Source organism: Sinocyclocheilus rhinocerous, unplaced genomic scaffold, assembly GCF_001515625.1.
Source record: "Sinocyclocheilus rhinocerous isolate Xijiao unplaced genomic scaffold, SAMN03320098_v1.1 scaffold20, whole genome shotgun sequence".
Taxonomy (NCBI): Eukaryota; Metazoa; Chordata; class Actinopteri; order Cypriniformes; family Cyprinidae; genus Sinocyclocheilus; species Sinocyclocheilus rhinocerous.
In genome coordinates this window covers 630,147-636,262 of record NW_015640468.1, presented here as the reverse complement: position 1 = coordinate 636,262, position 6,116 = coordinate 630,147, and positions in this window count along the sequence as shown.

Sequence of the window (6,116 nt, the reverse complement as noted above, 5' to 3'; positions counted from 1 at the left end):
ATATATATATATATATATATATATATATATATATATGAATATACACCATATTATGAACATTAACTCTTTTCCATTTATTTATTACATTAGTTTTCATTTATTTTAGTATTTATATTTGGTAACACTTTATGTTAAGGTGTCCGTGTTACACTTGTTACAAGTACTTACTATTATAATAACAATTAATTATGCATAATTACATGCAAGTAACCCTAAGCCAAACCCTAATCCTAACCATATACTAAGTACATGTAGTTAATTAATATTACTCAGTACGTATATGTATAATTACACTGTAACAAGGACACCTTAACATAAAGTGTAACCTTATATTTATATATATAGAATGTTGATGGCAATTTTAAGCCCCCCCCCCCAAAAGAAAAGAAAAGAAAAAAAAAAAGGAGAAGCATCACTTGGCAAAACTCATACTGAAATTAGTGACATCATTATTTGACATGAAGTCATGTGACAAACGTAGGGACAAACTCAGGAGGTAGATTTTCATGGGTAATTTATTTTGGGTTTATCTCAGTGGTTAATGTCATTTGCATTATTATCTGTCCACCAGGTGCTGTCATATGTTATTCAATTACACACTGAGTCATACACACACACACACACACACACACACCCTATGTAAAATATATCAATTCACTGGAAATAAAAAAGGAAGACACGTTTCAGATGAATGAAGGACACGTTTTGGTTGGGCAGACACGTGGGAGAGAGCGAAAGATAAAGTGGGAGAGGTAAATCTCTTGGATTACAATGTTTTTCTAGAATTAATATTCCCCTGCCAACTGGTTAATCCTGGGGATTATCCGCTCTTCTGGCCATGAGGAGAGTACGCTGAAAACTCTCAAGTGCTTGTTTTCTTCTGAAGTTCCCCTTTGGTAAGTGAGAGACTGTCAGACTTCCTGTTTAGAATGGCTTCATAGTGTAGTCAACTAAATGTGTTAATGCAGTGCAATTCATTAAAAAATTAATATGTTATAATAAAATGAACACAATCAAGCCTCCTGGCCTGTATCTAAATTACACAAAAAGGGTTTTTTCTTACCATGGCAGTAAGTCAAATACTATGTTGTTGTTCATGTTCTTGTTGCTACTACAGGCAATATGTCTATAATAACTGAAAACAAGCAGCTCAGAATGAGTAGGAGCCATTTGTGCTAGATAAATAAAATATAAAAAAGATATGTTTTCCATTGTTTCCATTCACATCTGTTTATTTCATCATATGCATATACACCTGTCGCATTAAGTGTGTGTGTATTGAATAATCTATATGTGGTTTTGTGAGGGTGTCAGGATGAGGGTGTTCATTTTAAGTGCGTAAACTTTTGTGAGGATGGTGCTGTGGGCTGAGGTTAGAGTAACGAGCCATGTAATGTCACAACTTCCTGTTTGGCAGAGAAAAAAATATAGAACTGTCCCTTGTTGCCGTAGCAACAAAATAGGCCCTGTTTACTGTCGGAAAATAATTCAATAATACAAAACTGTGACGACTGTTTTTAAGACTAGATATCCTGAATGAATCATTGTATATATGATAACAATTGTACATACATAAATTTTTCATAATTTAAATACATTTTAAATTATAATTTAAAATTGATAATTTAATTTAAAATTATAATAATACATTCAATGAAAAAATAATTAAAACAACTGAAATTTAAATATTTGATACTTTAATAATCTGTAAATCACCAACAGATGTGTAGACATGCAGATAATTTAAAAAAAATAAATATCCTAATTAATTAATTTGACTATTTCCTTTGTTAACTGTTTCCTGTGGATCAAATGATTTATGCAAGTCATGAATGTCGACACCGCCTAATATTTATACTCAAGACTAGGTCTTGATGTATGTAGCTAAAATAGTGTTCGCTTGAGAGATGTCCCCTCCACATTTGTTTAATCAAACCGTCTGTGTCTCATAAAGGATGTTGATGAGTAATCCAGTGAAAAGCTATACTTATTCTATATAAGTGTTCTGTTTCGTATTCTAATTTTTGTTCCAGAGAAAACAATCAAACAAGTCAGGCCAGAAAGCTTGAGGAATAAAAAAGCTAATGCAGTTATCTGCATTAAAAAAAAATGTTTTGGAACAACTGTTCGACCTGTGTTTACTCTGGCAGCGTTTCTTGCCTCCCGTGATGTCACTCGTCTCAGTAAAACAATAGGAAAATGCAGAAAGATGATAAACAATAGATGAAAGCATCAAAACCAGTCAATCAAAATCACAACTGAGCAGAACTTTCAAAATGGATCATTTCCTGTGACTTAAAGGACTTTCCCCAGAATCTCCAGTGACATGATAATATAAGGATATTATAAACATTAACATTGTGATTTTCTACAAGGCTGCTGTGAAATAATGAAATACTGTGAAAAGCGCTATACAAATAAAATTGACTTAACATGACCAATGTGACTTCTGAAACATGTTCTAAAGTACACAACAGGAGACGTCAGCCACCTGTTCACGCCGAACAACACAATACTGTAACTGAAAGAACTGAAAAACAGTCCCATCATCAATCAGATAGTTAAAACATGAACAGTTAATCTCATATTAAGTGGAGTGAGTCTTCACTAAATTCTCATTTGATGCGATGGTGTTGCGTTACAAACCAATTATTTGACATGTAAAGACATGCGCTGAAATTCAGACTAATATCAGGCAAGTACGAACACAACGTACAAAGCTTAAAAGGAGGAGGAGTGTGGGATGGAAGAGTGGCCGCAGTTGTGGGAGAAATTGTAGGAGGAAAAGACGGGGGAGAGACAGAGTGAATGAAGGGAAATTCAAGACTGAGGGAGTAAATGAGAAAGGAGGACAGAGCTGAACTCAGCTGCTCTTTACACACATTCAAGGAAAGAAAAACAGTGCATGGGAGGATCCTCCTCCTCTTCCTTTAACAAAAGTGGTTTTAGTTTTGCTTTGCGATTTGAATATGTACAAGTGTTTATTCTCAACCATCAACCGAAATTTTACAATATTTTGAAATACTGTGTATTTTGGCAGAAATAATTTCAATCAATGCAATGATACTTTTCATTAAAACAAAATGATGTTTCTTATCATTTTAGCCCTCATGTTCTGTTTGGGGTTTCAGAGAATTATTTTAACAGCTCGGAAAAAAATATAGCATTAATGTATCAGGTTGATATATCATGATACAACATTTCCTAATCTGAGAACTGATTATAATCAACATTTCTAATTGAAAACCTATTATATAAATCTGATTACTTGAGTTTGGGGTCTCATGGAGCCTGAAAATAAAACATTAAATAATGCAATCAATAAAATTACTAAAATTATAATAAAGTGAAGAGATACACTCCTGCCGTCTGTTTATTTTAATTTCTTAGATGATCATTAGTAGTTTTTCATTTTTAGTTGTGTCAGCTCAGCTGAAACAGAATTACTAAAATTGATACCAGTCACATGATAAAGAAGGCAGCTTCAATAATATCTGCCACCTGGGTTTTGGTGAGGTCTGAGGAAAAATAAGACAAAGACTTAAATATCTAAAATAATGTTATGATATACACATACATTTTCTGACACCTCGCATATAAAAACAGTAAGGTCAACTGTAACAGAACATAAGAGTTAAGAATAATCTTACTTGTCAGCATGAGGCATAATGATGTAATTTTAAGTCATGTTGGTTAGACTGACTGCAAGGCGTTTTTAGTTTTCATATGGGGATGTTTTTGAGCAATAGCATAAGTCTGTATTCTTGTGATGCATCACATTTGATAGGCTGTATCAATCATAAATGAGGAAGCATCATTTCCATTCTCAGATTTGTGACTCAGAGACACACACATCCTCCCTCATGTTAGTAGTGCCATATGTTTGTTGTTGTCATTTAAATAAATCAAAGGTGAGTTCATACCTGTGGGTGACGTTCCACACTGTACAGAAATAAATGTGGGTGAACTTTTTTTTTTTTCAATGTCTATTTTAATACTGGTTATTAGTTTCTACCTTCATTTAAATTTACATTTGGTTACTAGTTTCTGTACTTTCATTTGAATCTACATTTTATTCCTGGCTACAAGTTGCTGTACTTTCACAGTAATTTTTACAGTAGTGGTTCTACAATTGATTACAACAAATGCTGACTGCATACCGTGACTGAAGTGTGAACAATAGCAGGAAATGACTGTGATCAAATAACTATCTGCATCTATGTTTCAGTAATGACGCATATATATTTACACAATAACTGCAGTTGTGTGATGTTAGACTTCCAAGCATGAATTAACAGCATTTTTTTTCTTTTTTTTGACGGACTATTAAAATGATGTTTGTTGACTGCAGTGACCAATGTTAAGATGCAGTCCCTGTTGATGAGTCAGACTAATAGTTTACCTGGCTGGGACAACCGGGACAAGACCACAGGAACCAGATGAGTCTTCTGCACAATGTGACTTTGCTGCAGCCTGAAATTGAACTGCTGGTTTGGTCTGGCCAGAGGAGAACTGGCCCCCCGACTGAGCCTGGTTTCTCCCAAGGTTTTTTCTCCATTCTGTCACCGATGGAGTTTTGGTTCCTTGCCGCTGTCGCCTCTGGCTTGCTTAGTTGGGGACACTTCATTTCCAGCGATATCGTCGCCTTGATTGCACAGATACTATGATACTATGAACTGAGCTGAATGAAGACATCACTGAATTCAATGATGAACTGTCTTTAACTGGAAAATTAGTGTTTACTATTGTCATTTTGCATTATTGACACACTATTTTCCTAATTAATGCTGTTCAGTTGCTTTGACACAATCTGTATTGTTAAAAGCGCTATATAAATAAAGGTGACTTGACTTGACTTGACCTGGCTCACCAAAAATCCCCAACCACCCATAAGGAATAGTTCACCCAAAAATGAAAATTTGCTGAAATTTACCCTCAGGCCAATTCAACATGAGTTTGTTTGTTCATCGAAACATTACATCAGCATTACATCACTTGCTCACTAATGTATCCTCTGGAGCGAATGGGTGCCATCAGAATGAGAGTCCAAACAGCTGATAAAAACTCAATAATCCACAAGTAATCCACACGACTCCAGTCTATCAAATGAATGTCTTGTGAAGCAAAACATTGTGTGTAAGAAACAAATCCATCATTTTGGCGTTTTAACTTTAAGCCATCACTTCTGGCCGAAATAGTCCAGTCCATAAACCAAAATAATGCTGCCTCCAGTCCATCCATTGTTGTCCTCTGGCACCAAAATCCACCAACATATTTGTTTTGAACTGTTTTTGATCGTTTTTGCTTATAAACGGTGCTTTATCTTTTCGTATTTCTCTCCTGATTCAAGAGAGAGGACTTTTTCACTGGGGTAAACAATATTATGGATAGACAACCTAGTCGGATGCAATGGTTTGCATCCGACTAGGAGTCAATCACCTAACTATCTGTGTTGTGATGAAGTTGTCCTTAACCAGGAAGACATAATGTGAGGTCATAAAGTACACATTACAAACATAAAAATGCAAATGAATACATTTGTGTAATTTTTGCTACATAATAACCAACTGTGTCCTATAACACTTGCTAGGAGAAAATTAATTCAATTATAAAAAGGTCCAAGCTCCCAGCCAAAGTGAACACTAATGACATTACTTAAACTATTATCCCACCATGCAGCACAATATGACTATTATTTATTGTATTTACAACAGTTTCTTGTGTAATGGCAGAAAATGACCTAGTCTGCATTGATTTCACTGTCAAATTCTGAATACAGCATTTTATTGTCCTGAACCGTGGGGAGCAGATGGCTGCCCCTCTTTCCTCGAAAAAAGAGACAAACGAGAGCGGAGCTTTTTCATCGAAAAACGCTCACAATGCACGCAAACCGCTCCCTCAAGGACGTTGCGTGCTTGCTCCTCGCCCAAACACAAAACGCAGAGATCGTGTGTGTCATCAGGTGTCAAATAGCGATGACACGGATGCACACACCCTCTAAACGCTCTGCTAGTGCTCGCCATAATAATAGATAGTAGATCGCTCTTACCACGTTCAAATGCACGCTTCAAACAAAACAGTCAATGAAGACGAAGAAGAGAATGACATGTTCTCCC